We start from the raw sequence: 13,554 nt of genomic DNA on the forward strand, positions 1-13,554 counted from the left end.
AGGTCGTTGAAAACTTGAATTGAAGGAGGGTTTATCAAAGGTTAGGATTCATTTTGCTTTTCTATTCAAATTAAATATTTCTTTCTTTTATACTCCCTCCGTTCGCGAATTAAAGCCCCATTTGCCTCTAAATATTTGTCCGCGAATTAAAGCCCCATTTGCCTTTTTGTACCCTTTTATCCTCCCTCTTTACTTTAAATTACTACTATTTGCCATTAATTATCCCACCTAATTTTTTAACCTACTTAATTATAGATTTAAGTATTCATCCTTAATTAATGCAAAATAAATTTATGTCTATCAAATGGAATTCTAGAGAATTCCACATTTCGCAGTTGCCTCTCTCTCTCTACCAAACCCTAGACTGCGCCGCGTTCTTCTCTCTTTGCATCGTCTCTCTCTTGTTCTTCCTAAATCTACCATTGTTGTGTTACTCCATGGATCATCCCTTTGAAACTGAATCGATTGTGCCGGAAACCCCGGCCTCTGATCTCTGTGAATTGGCGCTGTGGTTGCTGGCTGAAACCGAGCCACCGCACCTTCCTATCTCTGAATCGGAGAAAACGACGTCGGTATCTGAAGCGGTGCCGTGGTTGCTGCCGGATACTGAAGCGGCTCGTCTCCCTCTCTTTGAATCGGAGCAGTGTAAATGGCGGGCCCTTGTACTTTTGGCTCCAAAGTTTTGGAGCCAATTTGGATGATGCCTATTTTAATGAATTTATTTTGGCAGCAGCACACGTGTACCATTTCTTTGTTTCTTTGAATTTTGCCTATGCCTATTCAATTTTGAACAGTTTCGAATTCCACTCTCAAAATTAATTAATCAATGAAACATTTGCCTATTAAATTTCGAATTCTGCCTATTAAATTAATTAATCAATGAAACATAAAATTAAGACTTAAATTGAAACATAAAATTAAATGGAAAGCTTAAAGTCAATAAAGTAAAAGCATTCTCTTAAGTAAAGATTAGCAAAAAGTAAACAACTACCCTTATCTTTTATCTACAACACCTTTTTCAGCTTTCTTAGTCTCCGTGCCCAATAGTAAATGGGGCTTTAATTCACGGACGGAGGGAGTATATATATATATATTTAGGATGGGGATCTACAAAGATTCCCCTTAGTATAAAGATTAAGGAATTAATCTTAACCATAGGATCTGAAAAGATTAATGGACAAGATTAAATCTAATTAATTATTAATCTCCTTTTTTTTCTGAATAGTCGAAAAAATGATTAAAAAAATCGGCTAGGGGTGTATTAGTAAGTTTCATTATTCACTGAACTGTCATTCCTAAATTAACGCAAGTAATTACTGAATTTACTCTCCCTCTACTCACATCTTTCGCACAACAACAACATGATTCAGCAAAACCCTACACAAGACGACGATTCATCTGTATTTGCATCGGCGGAGACAACGATTCATCTGTGATTTTGCATCGACGGACTTGGATTACAACGTAAGTATTGATGAAGCAAAAAATATTGCCTCTCTCCTCCCTCGCCAGAATCTGGAAACAAAAGACCTCCCCTTCACCGATCCTTTTCTCTTTTTCTTTTGATGAATAGTAGCTGAAAAAAACCCTCACGCCTTAGCTCGGCTTGTTTTTCCGATAGACGGCGCCAGTTGATGAAGCAAAAAATATCACCCAATTATAAAACGATAAACGAGACACGGATTTACGTGGTTCTGTCATTCAGACCTACATCCACGGGAGTTCATCGGGGTTTTCACTATATTGAGAGTGTTTACATATTACAAGTGAAGAACAAGCAAAAATGAATTAATCCCCCCCTTTAATACACATATGGGCCCTATTTATAGAAAAATGATAAATTTAGGGCCTTTGGGCCCTTTAGGCCCCTAAAGACCCATTAAGCCCAATGAATCAAGCTCAAGCCCTGTTATTCTAATCTACATCTTGGAACTGAGCCATCAGAGCTGGTGCATTCCAGAGCTGGCAGGCGAAGCCGAGTTGGGCCAAACCGAGAGTCAAGTCAATCTTGTACCAAATATCAGAAATAACCACAATAATAATAATAATAATAATAATAATAATAATAATAATAATAATAATAATAATAATAATAATAATAATAATAATTAGAAATATTCCCGTTATGTAGTGCACAGCGCTGATGCATATTTTACTCCTCATCAGCTACTCCCCCCCAGTCTGGTTGAACCGGGTTTTCTTCGTGTTCAACTGGTGAAGTATTGTGTAGAGTTAGCGTTGTGCTGCTCTCTCAAGTAGAGTTCAAATATTACGGCCCTACAACCCTATAACTTATCCAAGATTAAGTATTACTCCCTCCGTCCGCCAAAAGTGAACCACTTTGGCTAGGCACGGGATTCAAAAAAATTGGTAATGATTTTGATGTAGTGGAGAAAGGGTCCCACTACTTTATGATATGTGTGGTTGAAATTGAATTTGGGGTGATTTTTTTGTAAATAAAGAGTGTTTGTAAGGATAAAAGATTAAAGTGGATGGTGGGACCATTTCTATAAAAGGAAAGTGGTACACTCTTTGCGGACGCCCAATATAGTAAAAATGGTCCACTTTTGGCGGACGGAGGGAGTACAAGTTTACGAAGCAATCAAAGATAAAATATTACACCCCTGAAAGTTGTCAACACAAAAATATTCCAATCCTGCCAATCTATTTAGAATAACAACAATAATAATAATGAAGAAACTCCCTTTCGATAGCACTCATCGAGTCACTCTTTGATTGTTACAACCGTGTCTACGGGTATCGACTTCTTTGTTTTTTAGTTTTTCCTCCAATAGCTCGCGGCTGAGGCAGCTTCTAAAATTTAATGCCCACGCTAAGCCAACATTGGGATCCGGACTTAGGCAACTTCTCAAACTTAATGCTCTTAATGCCCGCGCTAAAGCAGCTCTGGGAGCTCGCGCTTAGGCGACTTCTAAATCCTAAGTGCTCGCGCTACTATCAGCATTGGGATCCGGTGTAGGCAGCTGCCTACGCTAAGCCAGCTCTGGGAAAAAGAGTCAATATATCAAACTAGTCTATTTCTTATAGTAAATTGAAAATTTACCCACTCAAATAATAACTTTAGAAATTACCGACTTTTTATGTTAAATGACCAAACAGCCCCTAAGATTAAAATTAAAAAATTACCCACAAATACATCATTACAAATACACTACCAATTTTCAAAAAAAATATCACAAATCTCATCTCTCTCTTTCTCTAGAGTGCACGGTCTCTGTCTCTGCCTCTCTCTCCTTTCTCTCTCCTATTTTTCTCTTTCTCTCTCTGTACGGACATCACACTTCTCCTCTCTCTCTCTCTCTCTCTTCTCTATCTCGCACTTTCTCCTCTCTCTGTACGCACATCACATGGTGGTGGTACTAATTTCCAATTCCAATGTGGGGATGCACACCATAGTCTGCACTGCACTTGCTGCACTAAATTTGTCACAGCCCACTATCCCAATGACGGGTTAACAGGGGTTATGACTTGGGGTGAACAATAAGAAATGGAAATGGAAAATTACTTAACATTAAAGTATATGGAAATGTCACTCATAGATAAAATGCTAGGATCATATATGATTATTTGGATACTTATAAAACATACACATAAATGAGAACTGATTAAGGTGGGTTACCCAATAACACGTGTCACAATTTCATAACATAAAGTTATCCTAATCAAAGTGTTTTGCAGCGGAAAACGTGTGAGATATACATATGAAGATGTATACTCAAGGTTACATTTCTTGAAATGTCAAAGGAACACCCGCTCAACATCATTCCATTCCATCAGCTGCTCAACCTGCACATTTAGAAATACATGCAGGGCTGAGTATAAAAATACTCAGTGGGCATAGCCGAAAATACATTCATGCATAACATATATATAAATTGAACTGCCATAACAGTAACACACAGGGGTTTTCTTGAAAGACCTGCGCTTACTAAAACATTTCTTTCATTTTCATAAAGTCCATCGGCCGATCATTTTCCTTCATATGATCCATATCTGTTCCTTTCTATCACGCGCCGGGAAGGAGGCCTCCTTACCACGGACGCCAAGACCGGTCGCAAGCGACTCGCGGTCTCCATAAGTGTACACGTTAACCCTAGCTAGCGACCTTTGTCTAGCATAGGATCCCAATTGGATTTCCTTTAAAGTTGGCGAACCAACACAGATAGGATACATATAAAAACATAAACATTTTTGGCAGTCAATCATTTCATAAACATTTCATTTCATAAACATTTCATTTTTATTTCATAAAAGTCATTTATCATTTGGGCATAATAATAAACTGAAATTAACAGTTAAAATCATCTCATGCATATATTCGTATAAGAGGCCTACGACACGCAGGGGATCTCTATATACGTATAGTAAAAGTAATGCCCACCTGTATAGGCAATGCCTGTCGTTTAACGTTATCTCTGAATCGGAATAGCAGTGCTAATCCTCATGATGCTCAAAGCCTACAAGAAATCTATTCTCAATAGGTCTCCTTAAATTCTAATCTTAAGTCATGGTGTAGTGCTTAATATTCTATGATTCACTTAGCCGGATTTTCAAAATTTAATGACTAAATAATTAAAAACATTTCTCTTGAGTTAAGAACACCAACAATATTCTTACTCATCTTTCTGTAATAATTGGAATTATAAATAACCAATTAAATCATAAATACTTTTATTGCATGATGCAAATGCATACTTAGCATATGGTAAGTAATTACTTAAAATATGCACATAATAATAATATAATATTCTTATGCAAATCATCTCATGCTTAATCGTATATGCACATAATAATAATAATATTATTATGCAAATTATTCTTTAAATAAATAAATTAAACTATTTAATAGTTCAATTAATTAATATAAGTATAGTCCATTTAATAAAATAATGCAGTCCATTTACTAACAAAAAATCTGCACAATCCAAGTAACAAGGCCCAGCTGTTTTAATTAAATAAACTGAGCCCAAGTTACTAAATAAAAATCGCAGCCCAAGTAAATTAATACAAGGGGCTGCCCAAACTCAAATAATCAGAGGCCCATCTCTCAATTTAAAAAAAACCGGCCCGAGTTCAAGCCCAAAGCCCAAAACCCAGCCCAAACCTATCTCCTTCCCTATTTCCTTTCTTAGAACACACACACAACACACACTAACACAAACACACGCACACACGCAGCTGCTGCTGTGCAGCAGCCTTCCCCCCTCCCTCACCTTCTTCTCTTCTCCGGCGGACGGCAGCAGCGCCGGCCGCCGCCGCCGCCATCCCTCTCCCTCGAAATTTCCGCCGCCGCCGAAGCTTGCCGGAGCAACAGCGACAGGCTCCACCTTCCTCTCTATCGGTCTTCGGCGAACGCGCCTCCAGTCGATGAAGGTCGCCGCCTTCATTTCTACCCAAACCCGGCTCAGAGCGGCGACAAGCCCTTGCCTCGCCGCCTCTCCCTCAGATCTCCGGCCGACAGCAGCAGATGAAGCAAGCTGCCATCGCCGTCTCAGCCCCCTATTCTCCCCTTCAGTTCCGTTATCTCCGACACTCCCTCTGTAACCCCGGGCGTCGACACGGCTACCAGCCGCACCGCCCTCTTCAAATCGCTCCACCTCTCTCTAATCTTCCGGCGACTGCACGGCTGGAAGACCGCCGCCGCCGATCCCTAATTCCTCTCTCTCTCTCTTTACCAGAACATCACCCTCGACTCTCCCTCGTCCCTGCCCTTGACCGGACAGCAGCGGCGGAGCCGCCGTGCCCTGGCCTCTCCCTCATTCTCTCGACTTTCTCAGCTAGCAACCAAGCAACCCGACTCGACACAGCAAGTATGGAAATAAGGAGATTCAAAGCTACAAACTTTTTCTCAAATTATTTTTTTATTACTCGAATGATGTATAAATGTATGCTTGTGTCTCTGTGCTTCAATTCGATATGCATAAAAGATATTCACTGACGATGAGATGAATGAATGTATGCTTATGCCTCCTTGCTTTTGGCTCAATTAAGAACTACAATAAAATGGAATAAGGATTTAGAAGTAAAACCTTTAGAAAGGTTTCGGCTGGGTCGGTTTGCTTGAATTTGTGTGGTAGCTGAAATTGATTCACATATGGTATATTCATTGAGGTGGAGAGTTTGTGTTGTAAGAAATAAATTATGAAATTATGATTGCAGTTCTTACCTCTGCACTTGTTCGTTGGGTTTCCTTGTGAGAGTGAAATATGACAAATTGTGTGGGAGATTGAGTAGAAGTGGAAGGGATGGGTGAAGTATATCAGTGGGTGTGCTGCAGTAGGCATGCTTTTTGCAGGGAGTTGGTGGTGGGAGTGGGTAGTGTCTTAGTGATGTTAACTTTGCAAAAAGGAGAGAGTAGGTGGGTGTGGGAGGGAGTAGGTAAGTAGTAGGTGGGTGTGTGTTAGGTGAGGGAGAGAAGTAGGTGAGAATAAAATAAAATAAAATAAAATAAAAAGTCTTTCGGGTTGTACTATGAAAACTGTAATAATCGTTCAGTGTTTGCTTAAATAAATAGCTCGTGTAGATGCTAAATGCTTAATGTTCAATTTAAATAAATATGAAATGCATAAGAATTTAAATGACTAACATTTACAAAAATGATTTTGCAAATCGTTTGTTGGAATTAAAATAAATCGTTTTCTTTATATCCGGCGTGAATCATCTTACTACTAAATTTCGAAAATAAATTCTAAATTTAACTCAGGGAAACGGGGTATTACATTCCTCCTTCCTTATAAAAATTCTATCCTCGGAATTGCATATCTGGTATTCTATCTTGTGACACTAGTCATTCGTTTCATTCATCTCTTTTGTGGCCTTTTCCATCCTGTGATGGTTCCACTACATGACGAGAACAATATTATTGCCTCGTAAAACTTAAATCTTGCGATCAAGTATCTGGACTGATTTCTCATCACAACTTAGGTCCTGGCTAGGACTACTTTATCTTACTTAATCACATGCTTTCTTAATTGCGAGGTGTTATACGTATTGTATACATCCACAATGCTTGGTGGCAGAGCCAACTTATAGACTACAAAGGCCTAACTTGTCTAGGATCTCAAAAGGTCCTATATAACGGGGTCGTAACTTGCCCCTCTTTTCGAAACGTATAACTCCCTTTGAGGGAGAGACTTTGAGGAAAACTCGATCCCCAACATTAAATTCTAATTCCGATCGGCGTTTATCGGCGTAAGACTTTTGTCTATCTTGAGTTTCTTTGATTCTTTGCTTGATGTGGTCGACTTTCTCAATCATCTGTTGGACCAGTTCAGGACCTAACAACATTCTTTCACCCACTTCATCTTAGTAAAGTGGTGAACTACCTTAATTGTTTCCTTTGTCCTAAGTCACCTTCTCAGATTTGACTAGGAAATTCTAACATCAAACTTTTCTCATTATCTTGGTAACTTTCACTTAAAGATTAATGGTACTCCTTCTGTCATGTAAACTCATTTTCTCATTTCCAAATGATTATTTAATGGGGGTTTCTAAGTTTCCATTGTGGTGGTGTTCCAACTTTATTCTTACTGTAGCTTCTGGCACTTTAGCCAAAGCATTCACTCTCTTAGCTTGAGCCTACTAGCCTTGGGGTTGGGTTATACCTTAAGTTTAGTTCTAGTGCTTTCCTTCCATTTCCTTTTTCTTTACCTCCATCTTGAGGTGGTGTACATATCTTGTTTGTGCGTGAACTTTTTCCTTCTCCAATTGTTGTAGTGACTCGGTGGTGAGAGTCTCGTTCATTGTTTGTTCCTTCATAATATCTCCTTAGTTTACTAGGGAAATTGAAAATCTCATGCCGCGATTCATTTACGAACTTCTTTACGCATTTCTCATTATTCATTTATAAATGACTTAAATAAGCATTTTAAACTCCATTAAAAAGGAATTGATTTAAAACATTTTAATCCTTTTAAAATCCATACTCATAAAGCCTTAACTCATGCTCTATCTCATATTCTATCTCTTTACTCATCTCTATATAAACTCTCCACTCATCTCAAATCCTTAAGTTCAAGGATAAGTTTCAAGAAAATCATGGTACTAAGTCTCGATTTATCTCTCATATAAGGCTTGTCCAATCTCATTCAACACATAGACAACACAATCACATAAGGCATATAAGAAAACACAATCAAACATTATCAAAACATGCTCTGTTTTTACACTGACTCAACTTCAAAATCTAACCTGTTCTTACTTCGACACCTCCTGGACTCGAGACTCATACCAAAAGAAAGGTCTTCGAGTCTATTTTCATAAAAAAAAAATAGAGTAAAAAAAACTCCAAATATTGTAGGAGATATGACTGTTTTACTACAGTCTACCATATTCGGCAGTTTTGAGCAATCGAAAACTTGGATTTTTGAAAAATAGTAAATGTTGTCAAACTGGGCTCAAATTTTGTGGATATCTAGCTAACACAATAAGGTTAATATCATAAAAGTTTGGAAAGCTAGATCACACAGGAAGCTACTGGAAATGAATGACTCTTTCCCCTGCTCTCTGAAACTCTCGGTAGTAATGTGCAGTTTCGGTTTTGTATTTTATAAAAATAGTAAACGAAGTCCAAATCATTTGAAATTTTACCGATGTTCTCAATACTCATGTAGAGACTTGGTATAAACTTTTCAAAGCTTTTTAACATTGAAAAACCGTCGATCACAGTAGGTCAGTAGGCCTACGAAATTCACCACAATCTCATCTCAAACTCTTAAAATACTCAACTCAACATTCCTTCAAGGAAACTCATCAAAGCTCATTTTAAACACATATAACACTCACAAACATTCAAGCACATTATAATGCTCATCATACTCAAATCTTGACTCTCTTCTTACATCATAACCTCAAATCTCTAGTAAAACGTTTCAATGAACGCATCATTAAAATTCTCTTTTCATTTTCATGCACAAAATTACTCAATTATTCAAACATGATCTCATTCATCATATAAATCATTATACACATATAGATTCCCTTTTATCATGTACTAAACTCTAATGAAACTTCATGTATCATCATAAAACTCTTAATAAAACATGACAAACTTTCACATAATGGTCATAAAGCAATTAAACCTCATTTTATCAATCATCGACTTCTCAAAATATGAAAACTCAAAAACTCATATAAACTAAACTAAGTCAAAAATTTTCTTAGCCAACAAAAGACTTACTCAAACATAATTATACACTAATATCATGCTCAAATACATATATCTTAAGCCAAAATCACTTTAATAACACATAGGCAAAAAGTCCTAATTTTTATTAAACTAAACTCTTTTGAAAATATCACTAATCATGTATAACCTATTGATCAAATCATAGATCTAACATCCTAGGTTACCAATTAGCACAAATCAACATCATAAAACAAGATCACATATAGATACACATGTATGTCATCTTCTTCCTCAAACTAACACTTTTCATTTTTCACCTCTCAACCTCAAGCTTCAATCTCATCCATCATTAATCATCTAAATCATCTCATAAACTCAAATCCATCATCAATACATCAATTGATCCATAGGATCTCAACATCCCAATTTTAGGTAAACTAACCTAATAGAAAAATCTATATCTCATGGCTAATCATCAAGATATTCATATATATTAACTCAATAATCATCAATCATCATATAACTCAAGCCAATTCAAGAAAACAAACAACAAAATTTCGTAGGGTTTCAAGCCCCTAATTTTCGAAAATTTCATAGAAATAAGTTGGGTGATTTTCTTGCTCAATCATGATCATATACTCACATATAACATCATACAATCTAGATCTATAAAAATAAGAATCACTTACCCAAGATTAAACAAAGATCAAAGTTTTCCTTTCTCACTCTTCAAACCAAACCCCACGGTCCTCTTGAAATCTTCAAGAATTGAAAGGTGTTTATGTTGATTTGGTGGAGGAATTGATCTTGATGTGAACTTGGAAGCTTTGGTGATTCATCTATGGTGATCTTTTGGAGCAAAATCGGAAGAGAGGGAGAGAAATTGAGAGTGGCCGAATGATGAAGAAAATGAGGGAAATGAAGTGAATTTGTCTTGCTTAGGAAGGATGATTGGAGACCAAACACTATTCACCATTTAATACTCGTCCCCCCTATACACTAATCCCTTCCCTTCATCTTCATACTACACGTCCACTTCAATAAGGAAATTAATCACATGCTTATTAGATTAAAATAATCATGTGTGTGTAAGGTTGTGTAGTCTAGAATAAATCATGTATTAAGCTACATTAACAAAATCATAAAAGACTAATTACTAATTAATGCAATGCTACAAAACTCTTGTGACCAATATTTAAAATAAATATGACACTAATATTAGTGCACTCACTCAATTATAATATTCCTCATCATAGGAAAAATAATTTGAAAATATTTTGTTTGGAAAAATTTTCATAAACCGACATTCTTTGATTTCTCGGTAAAAATAAATTGCACTTGCTTTGAAAACTTAATTAAAATTCCAAGTGCTAAGGTTATCAAATAAAAATCATAATAACTTGCTCACAATGACATACGTAACAAAACTCACATAATCAATCAGTCACGTAATTTCACATAATATCACGTCAAAGCAGTCGGCAAACACAGACAAACTAGACGTCTCTCCGACCGATTTTTTTTTTTTTTTTATCAAGGTTTTTCACTCTTTCTTTCTCGACTCTATTTCCAACTCATTATTCCTATTTTCTTAATAGGACAGTCAATCTCTCAGACATCTCAGTATTCTCAATAGTGTTAAGACACTATCTCACAACATAGGGAAAAGTACGGGGTGTTACATGTACTGTCAAATTTAGATAAAACTCATGACTTCATGCATAATTTAAAATTCATATGGCTCATATAAATACACTTAACTCACCAATTAAAACTTATGCACCACATTTATAAAAATTTTCCTTTAACTAAGCACATTAAAACACATATATAATGATTAAATCACATCAGATAAATCAAACCAGTTTTTATTATAAATGGATGCCGAATCCTAATTATTAATAATTAAGCCCTTAATCAGGGATTAAAAGTCGGGGTATGACATACTATCCACTTTAAAAGAAATTTCGTCACGAAATTTGTACCACAGAAAATAATTCTGGGTACTTCTCATTCATGCTAGAATCGAGTTCCCACATCGCCTTTTCTTGATCATAGTGCTTCCAAAGAACTATTACTAAGGGTATCGACTTATTCCTTAGTACTTTAACTTTCCGATCTAGAATAGATTCGGGTCTCTCCTCATATCAATTGGATTCCTAATTCCAATTTATATACACGAGATTTACTTGAGAATAAGTTCCCTCGTCCTTTTTCGGCGGTTCATTTTGCTCCTACCTCATTCCTAGGGCTCATCTACGGGGTATTCTTTTTTCCAAAGACTAAAATAGTCATCAACCCATTTCTTGTTACCTATCACATGAATAACACTTTCCTATGAATTTATCTTAAAACTATCATAGACCAATTAACTTAAGTCCTCGTACTCGAACACTATATTACGGTCTTAGCTTGGACTCTGAATTTCTATCATAATGAGTGGTCGATATCATTTATAGGACAAAAACTAATCTCAACCAATCACAATGAGACACAATTATATGAAGTCATAGTTTGGGTAGTATACTACATCGGTAGACTAACATTTCTTGGTCTTATCAAACAAGGGGATCTATTATGACAACTCACGAGTTGCAAGGCTCAAACTCAACACAACATCAAAACAAGGTGTTGTAGAAATTGTTCAAGAGAATCAAAAGAATGACCAGAGGGTATGAAATGATTAACTACTAGGTCGAACAAAATGACCTCGAGTATGAACCCATCTGGCTTTTCAACCGAAAGTTGAAACACATGGGTTTTCAACCCAAAAGACGTCTACTGAGATTTGGATCATGTGGACTGGCCAGGTCCAACATCATCACCTCCCAGTCACACGAGAAACATCGTCCCGAACTTGAAGGGCCATGAACATACTATACATAACAAAACATAAGTTCATTATGACAATTAAACTTATCTTAAGGTTCCCTATCCTATTGATCTCAAACCCCAAACCTCTCTTAAGACATATACACACAGACATACGTACACAGGCAAAACACTCTATTCATAAAATCTATCCTGTAGCAAAAGTCGATTTGATATTCCGTCGTACTTGAACATTTGAACGTAGAGACTATGGTTCAACCTTTGATGCAACGTTTACCTTGAATTCGTCGCGTATCGTCATTCTGTGTTTTTCCTTTACCTCGTACATATCTTTCCATTCCTCTTTGTAGTTCAAAAGAATCATTGTTTTCTTGAGGGAGCTGAAATGCTCTAAGTTCTCTTTCATTCTTCTACATCATCACCTTAAGAATCTAGATTGTAGAGATATCCTACTAATCTAGTAGTCTATGTTCTTTTAAAATTGTGATCATGCAACTTATAGCAATCTATGTTCTCCGGGAAAACATATGTCAATTTTTCTATCATTCGTCTGATCATAACATCCTAGATTGCGAAAATATGCCATGAAAGGCAAAACATTCAACATTTCATCATAACCTGCTCTTCACATAAACATATTCATGAAGCATTTTAGAACATTAACATCTTTAAAACGTTGAAACTGCAGTTACCTTCTTTCCTTGATTGAGCACGATGCAATGGAGTGTTGAGCGGTGCCATATGAACCCGTGTAAGTCTAAAGAATCAAACTAGACTCGACTCTTTAGAATAAGGTTTCTAGGGCCAGAGCGAACGAACCGCTCTGATACCACTCTGTCACAGCCCACTATCCCAATGACGGGTTAACAGGGGTTATGACTTGGGGTGAACAATAAGAAATGGAAATGGACAATTACTTAACATTAAAGTATATGGAAATGTCACTCATAGATAAAATGCTAGGATCATATATGATTATTTGGATACTTATAAAACATACACATAAATGAGAACTGATTAAGGTGGGTTACCCAATAACACGTGTCACAATTTCATAACATAAAGTTATCCTAATCAAAGTGTTTTGCAGCGGAAAACGTGTGAGATATACATATGAAGATGTATACTCAAGGTTACATTTCTTGAAATGTCAAAGGAACACCCGCTCAACATCATTCCATTCCATCAGCTGCTCAACCTGCACATTTAGAAATACATGCAGGGCTGAGTATAAAAATACTCAGTGGGCATAGCCGAAAATACATTCATGCATAACATATATATAAATTGAACTGCCATAACAGTAACACACAGGGGTTTTCTTGAAAGACCTGCGCTTACTAAAACATTTCTTTCATTTTCATAAAGTCGATCGGCCGATCATTTTCCTTCATATGATCCATATCTGTTCCTTTCTATCACGCGCCGGGAAGGAGGCCTCCTTACCACGGACGCCAAGACCGGTCGCAAGCGACTCGCGGTCTCCATAAGTGTACACGTTAACCCTAGCTAGCGACCTTTGTCTAGCATAGGATCCCAATTGGATTTCCTTTAAAGTTGGCGAACCAACACAG

The 13,554-nt window shown here is 36.8% G+C and overlaps 1 long non-coding RNA gene across 1 annotated transcript; it reads right to left on the bottom strand.

Annotated features, from left to right (window-relative positions):
• Positions 1-3,526: 3,526 nt before the first annotated feature.
• Positions 3,527-10,042, bottom strand: LOC131006502 (uncharacterized). The gene is made up of 2 exons (XR_009095555.1): positions 9,838-10,042; positions 3,527-3,807 (listed from the first exon to the last, which is right to left on the bottom strand). It is a non-coding gene; the product is annotated as an uncharacterized LOC131006502 (long non-coding RNA).
• Positions 10,043-13,554: the final 3,512 nt, after the last annotated feature.

The sequence above is a fragment of the Salvia miltiorrhiza genome, chromosome 1 (assembly GCF_028751815.1).
Source record: "Salvia miltiorrhiza cultivar Shanhuang (shh) chromosome 1, IMPLAD_Smil_shh, whole genome shotgun sequence".
NCBI classification, from domain to species: Eukaryota; Viridiplantae; Streptophyta; class Magnoliopsida; order Lamiales; family Lamiaceae; genus Salvia; species Salvia miltiorrhiza.